Below are 10,472 nucleotides of genomic sequence, written 5' to 3'. Positions count from 1 at the left end.
GAGGGTTCAGCAGCTCCGAGACAGAGAAGCAAAGGCAACCCCCCCCGGGCAGCCCAGCTTCCCTCCTCCGTGGGCCACCACCCAGGGCTGGCACATGCCCTGGCCAGAACCGCCGGCCCTGGCCCGGGCTGTGCTTTGGGGCTGGGTGCTGGGTGGTGCCGGGGGGTCCTGCGCCGGGACTGCGGCACAGCCGGGGAGGCCCCGCAGGAGCCCACCGCAGAGCGGCCTCTCCGAGGCGATGCCCCGGCCCCCGGGCGGTTGGCAGGGGACACCCCGCCGGGGCTGCGGGCAGGGGGGAACACGTGCGTGCCCCGTGCCCGGCCCGCCAGAGCTGGCAGCGCGCGCAGCAGGCTGGCAGGGCTCCCGCGTTGCCTGCACCCGCACCCGCGGAGGGGCCGGGGGCTGCGGCTGCTCTGCCGGGGCGGCGGCAGCGGGCCGGGCCGGGACAAAGCTCGGAGCGGCGGCGGCGGCGGGAGCTGCCCGGGCAGGGAGCGGGGCTCGGCCGCGCGCGGCGGCACCCTCGGCCCCGCCGCGGGGAGGTCCCGCTTTCGGCGGCGAAAGGATGGAAAAGGCAGTAAGGGCGGGGGGGGGGTGGTGGAATAAAAGGCAATGAGGGAGGGAGCGCGGCGGGGAGAGCAGGGAGCGGCCGGGGCCGCCGGCGCCGGGAAGTTGGAGGCGCAGCTTACCGCGGCCGGGCAGGTAGCGGGGCCGGTCCGGGCGGCAGGTCCGGGGTCGGGGCGGCGAGAGGAGCGGGGGCCGCCGCCGCCGCCGCCGCCACCGCAGCAGCAGCAGCAGCAGCAGCAGGGCGGGCGGCGGGGCGCGGGGGCAGCTCCCCCTTCCCTTGGCTGATCGCAACACAAAAAAAAAAAAAAAAAAAGAAAGAAGAAGGAAAAAAAAAGCAATAATAAAAAACTGCCGGGGGTGGGGGTGCTGGGGGGAGAAAGCAAAATAAGGCAAAATAGTGCAAAGCGGGAGTGCTGCTCCCGGCGGTGCGGGCGGCTCCCCAGCACCGTGCCCGCAGCCGGCCGTGCTCCCGCCCGCTCCGCCGCACCGCCCGCGGCTGCTCCGGCTGTGGGAAGGAGGGAGGGAGGCGGCGGGGAAGGAGGGAAGGGAGAAAAGGAGAGGAAAGGGAAAAAGAAAAAAAAAAAAAAGAAAAAAAAAAAAAGCAGAGCAAGAAGTGGAGAAACTGAGCCCCGGCCGCTGCCTGGAAGCGGAGTAAAAAGGCTCCAATAAATCCCGGCTTGAAAAGAAGGGAAAAGTCACCTCCCCGAGGAAATCAGAAGCAGATTTCGAGCCATTTAATCACATGCAAGGAGGTGTGTGTGCGTGTGTGCGCCGCCCGCCGCCGCGCTGCCAGCCCTGCCTCCGCCCTCCCGCCGTCGCCGCCGCCCCGCCGGGAGCGGAGCGGGAAGGGGCCGGCAGCGGAGCGGGCCGGGAGGGGAGGAAGGGGCCGCCCCACCGGCGGGCAGCCCTCCCTGTCGGGGCACCGCGGCGGGGGGCCCGGCGGCCGCGGGTCCCACCTGCCGCCCGGCCAGCCCCACCGCGAGCAGGGAATTTGTTTTGCCCCAAGCCGCCCCATCGCTCGGGGCGAGCCGGTGGCTGCGGAGCGGCAGCCCGGCCCGGGGCTCATCCGGTGCGGCGGGGAAGGCAGGCGGTAATCCTCCCCCTGCTTCCCCAGGCAGAAGAAATGAGGGGTTTACCAGGCGGGGAGCAGTCTCCTCTCACGGAGGAGGATGGAGTCTCTGCTCCGTCTCGGGGTGCGGGGACTTTTCACGTGCTGCTGCACCGGGGCCGGCCTTGGCCTCTCATTTTTGGTCGGGGGAGGGAAGAGGGGAAAAACGGGGGCATTTCCACTGCAGAGGCTGCCCAGCAGTGCTGCCTCCGGCCTGCCCCCTGCCATCCCCAGACCACCTGCCATAGGGGCAGGGAAAAGGTAAAATTAATTTAATCAGCGTTGGTGTGAGGCGGTGGAGGAGAGCAGGAAACCTGGACTTGGATCCCCTCGCTGCCATGTTCACGGCAGCCCCCACAGCCTGAGGGGGAACGTCCTTCCCATAGATGTCCTCGCAATGGATGTGAGGACTGAGGAGGGTACCAGAGGTGGGGAGAAGAGCAAGGTGCCAGTACGGTGCCAGAGTTGCCCACCCATCACATCAGGGGCCCCCACCTGGCATCGCAGGACCCCTGGTTACCCCCATCCTGCTCCAGGGCAGCAGGTTGCAGGAGGGGGCTCTCCGCAGCCGGCTGGCAGATGCTTGCTGAAGGAGGAGACCCCAGCTGGCCACGAGTCCCAGGGGAAATGCTGTTTGCAGCTCTCAGCCTTCTTGCACAAAATGCGTCTTGCGTGTTGCACTCCAGCAGCAGAGACATAGGTAAGACCACCAGGTGACGGGGCAGAGGAGAACCAGGCCATGGACAAGGGAGCCTCAGAGCTCTGCAAGTCCAATGCCATGGGTGTCCTGCAGCCCCACTGTCTCTCTCCGGGACACACGTTCATTTTGAGAGCCAGGAGGCCAAGCCACAAGCCACGAAGTCCCAGCAGCCCAGATGCAGATCCCAGAGGGGAAGCATGTGCAGGGCCAGCATTTGCCTTGCACGGGGGCAGAGGGGAGCATGGGGCAGAGTGAGGCCAGCAATTGCCAGGGAAGTGTGGGACTTTGTGCATGGGGCTAAGAACAGGCTGGGATGACCAAGGCAATGGAGCAATAGAGGGTACGGCTCCAAGATCCTGAGGTGACACAAAACAGGAGATGTCTCAGCAATGGACCTGAAGGCATTTTCCTCACCAGAAAGCACAAGGACTGAGCTTGTGGTGCTGAGCCAGCATGGCCTGGGTGCTCCAGGGTGGTGCTGAGTTGGGGGGCTGTGTCACCACAACCTCAGTGCTGCTGTTCTCACAATCAGATAGTGCCGGACCTGCTTGGGACCCAAACATGACATTAGAGGCACTGGCCGCTATATGGGCAAGCCCTGGGAATGCTGTCTACAGGCCTCCCATCAGTGAAAGCCCAGCTGAGAAGAGCAGAAGTTGCTTCCTGCTTCCCGTTTCCGCTGTTCCCTGCACGTTCCCTCTTTGCAGGATGGAGAGCCCCAGAGAAAAATATGAATTGGGGTTTGGCGAACTGGGGGATGCTGAGGACATCAGCAGGGATGGGACACTCGCTGTAGTAGGAAGCAGATTGCTGAGACTCTGCTGGGTGTCTCTTGGCATGCCAACGCCACCCAATGCCCACCACATTGCACTATTGGAGGGCAGATTGGTGAGGGCTGGGAGGAGGAGAGGGCGGATGCACTGCGTGGTGTCTGTCACCCGGGTGTCAGAAGCTCTGCCCCTGCAAAGCTCCTGTTCTGTGTGCCATCCGTTCCTGCTCCTCACGCCATGTGAAGGCACGATGTCTGGTGCCAGCCAGGTTTCCCATTTAACGGAGGATTGCTGGAAGGATACAGACATCCATGGGCTGTTGGAGCAAAAGCTGTGGCTCCAGCCATGGGTCAGCTGGGGCAGATACAGAATCACAGAATGGTTTGGGTTAAAGGGACCTTTAAAGGTCATCTAGTCCAACCCCACCGCAGGGACACCTCTCCTTAGATCAGGTTGCTCAGGGCCCCGTCTAGCCTGACCTTGAATGCTTCCGATGACAGGGCATCCACAACTTCTCTGGGCAACCTGTTCCAGCGCCTCGCCACCCTCATCGGAAAGAATTTCTCCCGTGTGTCCAGCCCGACTCACCCCCCGCCCCCCCCCGCCGGCTTAAAGCCCCTTGGCCTGTCGCTGCCGGCTTTGGTACGGAGCCCCTCCCCGCCTTTCCTACGAGCCCCTTCACGCACCGGGAGGCCGCAGCGAGGCCTCCCCGAGCCTCCCCTCCCCTGGCTGAACAGCCGCGGCCCCCTCGCCCTCCCCGCCGCCAGGACCTCGCGCCCTCCCCGCAGCACCCAGGCACAGCGGGGCCGGGCCCGCGGAGGCCCTGCCCGGCGGCCGCCGCCGCTGGCCCGCAGGGAGGGCCCCGCTCCGGCTCCGGCGCGGCCCGTACGGCGGCGGCGGGAGCGCGCGGCCTTCGCCTGCCCTCTGCTGGGCCGGGCCCGCCGCCGCGGGCAGCGGGAGCGGCGGGTCCCGGCGGCGGAGCACCGGGCTCGGCAGGCGGCGAGCCGGCCCGCAGCCCAGCCCCTGGTGCCGCCGAGCGGGCGCAGCGGGCCTGTGCCGCCCGGCCGCCCCCCGCGCTCCTGCTCCGCCGTCCCAGCAGGTCGGAAAGGCCCGGAGCGGCGGCGGTTCCCGTTCCCAGGCAGGCTCCTGCCACCTGGCTGGACAGGCGGGGAAGAGCCCCCATGTACCACCTTCCCCCTGTCCTTCTTTAGTCCCCTCACCGGCGGAGGTTTGCTGCCAGTCTTTTGGCTGGTCACAGAATCACAGAATCACTAAGGTTGGAAAGGACCTTCAAGATGATCAAGTCCAACCATTAATCTAGTGCCAGCATGTCCCCAAACCATGTCCTGAAGCGCCACTGGTCCAACTGCCCCAGTGCAGTGAGAGGAGAGGATCCCGCTTTAGCCACTGGGTCGTCTCCAGGGTGATTCCGTAATTCTCACGTTTCCCTTCTTTCTGTGCCATTCACTCCTCAAAGGGCACCTTGCCTGCCTCCTTTGCCAGGCTACCAGCCTCCGGGCAAACACGTCTCCCTTCCCACGCTGTGTTCAGAGTCTGTCCCCATGCCTGGTTTCTTCTGGAGTGCAGGTCCCCCCAACTGTCCCCAGGAACTGAAACGTTGTCTTCCCAGGGCGTGCAGAGCTAGGAACATCCTGCCTCATGGGGTATGCTTTGCACAAGCCATCCTCCCATTGCTCCACCATGCTAGAGGCTCAGGACTTGCCTGTGTCTCACCAGCCCATGGGGTCTGTCCCCTCCAGCCCTGAGCCTCCAGCTCACCACCAGCATTCTGCAGGCCCAGCACACCCATGGTGCGTTTGGGTCCTTCCTCTTGCTCTGCATGGCCAGAGAACAGAGACCTCCCAGGCTGCCTGCCCACCCTGCGGTCCAGGTGCAGGCAGAGCCTGGGGCTCGAGCCCTGTGGGGGTACAGGGGCAGCCCAAAACGGGCCTTTCCTGGGGACCAGTAGCACTGCTCTGTGACATAATGACCCTTCTCTGCCACCCAGGAGGGTTGATGGGGGCAGCTCACAGTGAGGTTTTCAGGTCTGGGTGCCCCTACGAGCCTGTGTAAAATTGGCACGTAAAATTGGCACGATACTGCCACAGGCAAAACCACAGACGGACACAGACCTTTGCCTCTGCCTGCTGTCTGCCAGGGGAAAGCTGAGCATCTGGGGCTCGAGTCTCATTCATACATGAGCCATTTCACCATTGACATAAATACCCATTTCCAAGCATAAGCAGACATGAGAGCCAGATCCTGGTGGGGACAGGGATTACCGGTTGAAAGGCGTGCAATGAACATGGCTTGGGAAAAAGAAACAAGGTGAAACATCACTGCAATGTCCCACATATAACAGCACTGCAGAGTGATGTTATATGGATTTTTCCCTGCCCTGACGCTGCCCACCCCACTCAGAGGATGCTGTATGTTAACATCGCACAGGGCAGGCATGGAGCCGGACCTTTAGCTAACAGCACAGGCCAAGCTGGGGCAGACCAAGGGCCAGCCTGCCCTGCAGCTCCCCCAGTAAGATGGAGCCGTGGGAGGCTGGAGGGATACTGAGCCTGCAGCAGCCTGTGCTGAGGCCACCTGCTGGCACCACGGCCCATCCCAACCTTGGGCTGGGGGGATGATGCGAGAGGAGGGCGCAGAGGCCAGGAAAGATGTGCAACGCCTCCCCAGATACCCTCTGTGCCCCCGGCAAGCTGCAGTTCCGCAGGCACCTCAGGTCCTGCTCTTCCCGCGTGTCTCCAGCTCTGTGTCATCCGCCTGTGGCTGCTCTTTGCCCCCTGATGAAGGGACTGGCATGTCCCTGCTCATGCTAACTGCCACGGTGAAGACATGCCCTGGGCTGTGCTGAATGCAGTGACCATGTCCTGCTTAAGTGCAGCAGCTGTTAATGGGGGCCAGGAGTTCGTTTTGTGCCTCTTTCCTTCTCTCAGCAGCTTTCTCAGCTGCAAGCCCGGAGCCTGGCCCTTTCCAGCAATGCCACGGTTCATTTTGAACTATTTCCATTGCCGCATCGCTGCCGCGGCTGTGTGTGCAGCTTGCTCAAGAACTTCGTCACCCCACCTTGCAATCCTGCCTGTGGCCACCCCTTGCTCTGCAGCGACTGCTACAACAGCCCGCGTGTCCCTTCCCCACGGCAGGCAAAGGGACACGCGTGTCCCCAGAGGTGCAGCAGCCGTGGGCGCCAGTCGGGAAACCCCTCACTCCGTGGGCTGCGTGGCGGTGGGTGCGAGGCCGGGCCCTGCCCCGCTGGCGGCACAGCCCCGGCCGGGCAGCCGCGAGGTGGTGCCGTTTCCCCGCGGCTGCGGCCGCGCAGCCCCGGAGCAGCCGCGGCTCTTCGGGGCCGGGTGGGGAGAGGCTCCGGCAGCCTGGGAGCGCGTGGCTCGGTACGGTGGACTCGTGAAAAACACGTCCCCCGGGCACTTCCAGCTAAACTGGTATTTTCATCAGCGGGAGGAAGCTGTGCGGTGTCTTGTGCGCCTGCGCGTGTGTTTGCGGGAGCCTCTGTCACGCTCCACGCGTGGCTGGGTCTCTCGGGGAAGCGTGGCCGCCTGCCAGCAGCATCTCTGCTGAGCAGCGTTATGCGGATGGCAGAGCAAGGATTTCTGCTGGAAAAGACCTCATCTGAGCCCTGAGCGTTGCTTTTCAGGGACTCAAACGCTGTCACCACAGGCCTGAAGTCAGCAGAAAACCTTGGCTTTAGCACAAGGAGCTCTTTTAATAAACCTCATTGGGTACCTGAGCATCTTCAGGTGCTGGGGACCCTACTCCTGTCTGCTCTCACTCCTCAGCTCCAGTCAGGTGCCCACCAACCTTGGTGTCACTGCAGGGATCCGGAGGAGCTTGGTGGTGTCCCAGTGCACTGGAGGAATCTGAACTGTGCCCGCTGGTGGGTAACACCTCGTCTGCAGCACTGGAGTAGCAGGCGTTCACCACAGAATGCGGCTGCTGATGTTGCAATCAGAGCACAGCAGGCTCCTGGTGCCGCAGGGGTGTTCCCAGCAAGACACCAGGGGACAAGGTCCACAAACCTGCCTGGCAGATGGAGGCTGTCCTGTGTGAGCCGGGAGCAGCTCGCTAGGCTGGCTCTGGAATGGCTGGGGTTGAGGTTTGGCTTGGGTCTTGTTTGCTCCAAACCAATTCAGCCTTTAGTGTTTGGGTAGATTTGGGCTGGGATTCCAGAAAGCCTCAGCAGCTCAGGCCATACCTCTGCGGCTCAGTTGGGCACGGCAGAGGGGGGTGTGTGGTCCCACAGCCTGCTGGTGGGACCACGAGTCGCAGCACAGAGATGCCAGCCCAGGTCGCGAAAGCAGCAGGGCCTGCCGCTGCTCGGGCATTGCCTCGGGCAGCACCCCGCAGCTCTGCTAGCAGCCTGCGGCTCCAGAGCCTGCTCGACTGCAGGCAGCAGCACCTTGCGCGACGGAAACAAATCCCTGTTTTTTAGAAATGGTGGTGAGATTTAAGTGCCTGCTTCCTAGTCTTTTTCGGGAGTGCTGGCACATGGGCAGGCCCGTAGGGATGAAGGCAATTCCTGGGAGGCAGCAGAAGGAGCATGAGCACCTGGTCAAACTGTGATGTGCCAGCAGGACCACCCGTCTGTGCCACTGCCAGTGTCATCACAGCCAGCAGAGACCATGGAGCACGTCCCTGCTCCCAGCAGCGGCGGGGTGGAGCATGTCGCTCTCCAGAAGCCCAACGTGTGTAAATGGGGTGTGCAGGCATTTTCCAAGCATGGCTGCCACCGTGTTGCCAAGGGCCCTCATTGCGGCACCCCGCCCTCAGCACCCAGCCTGGCACTTGCTGGAGCTACTGATGGCCGGAGTGCTTGTGGTGGGGTTGATGCCGCTCTTCTGTGGCCACACTCCTCCAGCCCCAGGCACTGCTTGGGAAGGTCACCTCTCCACCCAGCCTCTGCTGATGGTCCTGGGGCTGAGCTCCCACTGGGGAGAGCCCAGGGCGCAGCCGTGTTGCACCGAGCGGGCGGTATGGGCCCTGTTGAATCTGCTAAAGGTCTTTGAAGCTGTCCTGGAAACAAGTCTGTCTGGAAAGTGGTGGGGGTACTTGGCCGGCAGCCACAAGGAGGGCTGGGGGGAGCAGGGATCCGAGGGGAAGGGCAGGGGGAAAGGATTGGGAAGCAGGGACGAGAGCGAATGGGGAGAGAAGGAAGGCAGGAGAGAGGGGAAAAGTGGGAGGGAAAGGAGGGGAAAGAAGCTCATAGGAAAGTAGAGTGTGGAGGGGGAAGAGAAGAAAGACGGGTTGGGGGGTTGGGGGGAAGAGAGACACACAGAGACACAGAGAGTTTTGTAACAACTTAAATTCATTCCAGACAATGTCCAAGGAGCCCTGGCAGCACGGGTTGAAACAAACCCTGCCTTTGATTTTATGAGTTCATTATATGTTGTTTGGGACAGTGATTCACGCGTCTTGGCTGCTTCACATTTTCCCTTGTGTCACAAATGAAGAGGGGACCACGAGATGGATTCTTTGGGTGGAAAATATTCCCTCAATTGTTAGGTAGACGTCTCTGTGCCTTGCAGAGGTCCCGGGAGAGTGGTCTCCTGGGCTGCCCCAGCTCCCCGCACAGCACACACAACCTCTGTGCCTTGTGTCTCGCTCCCTTTTAAAGGGAAAGCATTGGGACCAGCTGGGCAGAAGGAGGCGAGAAGATGCCCGGTGGTGGCCACAGATGTTCTGCATCTGCCCTTTGCTGCAAAACACAGGGTGGGACAGAGGACAGCCATCTGGGAGAGCTCAGACTCACCTGGGGAGGAGATGCAGCCACCAAGGATGGTCCTGTGAGAACAGTGTCCCAGAGCCCATCTCTCCTGAGGGTGAGGGAGGGTAGTTCCAGGGCCACAGCCCCAGGCTTGAGGACCATGCTACGGTCATACTGCAGCACTGCTGTGGGTGTTCGCTCCTTCGTCCCCATCCCAAAAGCATCACTGCGCTTACTGGTTGTTCCTGTCTGAAGGTGCGAGGCGCTGGATGACCTCCAGGGAAAATCATTCAGGAACAAGTTGGTGGGTTTCCTAGACCATTTTGGTTGGATATATTCATGACCCTAATATAGGCCCTGGTCAGAAAAATAACAAATCCTGCCTGAGCCAACACCAAAGTTTGCATTGGAGCTGACTGAAAAACACCAATGACTTGGTTGGGTATTGTTACTATATTTAGCTTCCTGTGTCATTTCAGGTTTTCCAGTGAAAGGAGGAAAAAACGCACTGATTTGTAAAAGATGTTGTTGGTAGTGAAAAAAAGGCCTCAGAAACTGAACACCAAAAACTCGGCATTTTCTGGTGTTGATTTATAATTTCTCTTCCAAACCCAGACAAAGTTCAGTAATTTTTTTTCATTTTGACTAGAAAGATGTGTGGTCAGTTCTAGCCTGAGCCCTGGGAAACTACAGCACTTCTAACTTGAACAGCCATGACCCAACTAATCTGAACAGCCATGACCCAACCAACCTGAACAGCCATGACCCAACCAACCTGAACAGCCATGACCCAGCCTGCAGAGCTTCCCACACTGGTGTATCTTATGCTGACCAGCGCAAAGGTGCCATGAAGGTCCACACACTCCTCATTAGGGCATGGAAACTTTTGCACAGATCTGAGTTAGCTCACCAGGAGAGCTGAGACTCACTTCCAAGCTTGTGCTGGTGCCAGATGAGCTTCATGTTGATTCCCAGGTAGAAATCCTGTGTGGAAGCCCACCTTGAGGTGGGCTGTGGCAAACAGGACAAGAAGTGCTGAAGCGGGGTTGCTGAAAGCTCGTAGGCCAGTGGGGTAGGGCTATCTCCCAGCCCAGCCCTGCAACCACAGGGATGTCGTGCTCCGAGTGAATCCCAGAGACTCGGTTACCCCACGCTCCCTTCTTCCTTCAGGCCTGGGCTAAGGCACTGCCAGTCCTGTGGGGAGTCTCTTCTGAGGATAAAGTGCAGCCTTTATTCTGCTGGGATTGCAGGCCAGCATCTTTCCGCAGCACAAGCTTCACTTCAGGAAAATGAGGGAGTTTTTGGTTTGAATGTTGTTGTTTTTAAAGAGAATTCTTAGGAAAAACACTCGCTGAGACGGATCAGCTCATTTTCAAAGTTATCCTGGGGCAAAAGACAGAGGGTGTGGGCTGTGATACACACCCACATCTGTACAATAAGGAAGGCAACAGCGCAAAGCAAAAACAATTGCATGAAAAGCTTTCCAACAACAAAGTTTGCAAACCCGCAGAGCCCAGGCTATTTCTTGTGGTCGGTGGGTAAGAGTTCCCAGATAATGGGGCCTGACAATGGAACAATGGGGGCCGAAAGACGCAGCTC

This window comes from Phaethon aethereus, assembly GCF_964289735.1.
Source record: "Phaethon aethereus genome assembly, chromosome: 15".
Lineage (NCBI taxonomy): Eukaryota > Metazoa > Chordata > Aves > Phaethontiformes > Phaethontidae > Phaethon > Phaethon aethereus.
Note: the sequence above shows the minus strand (reverse complement) of the source record.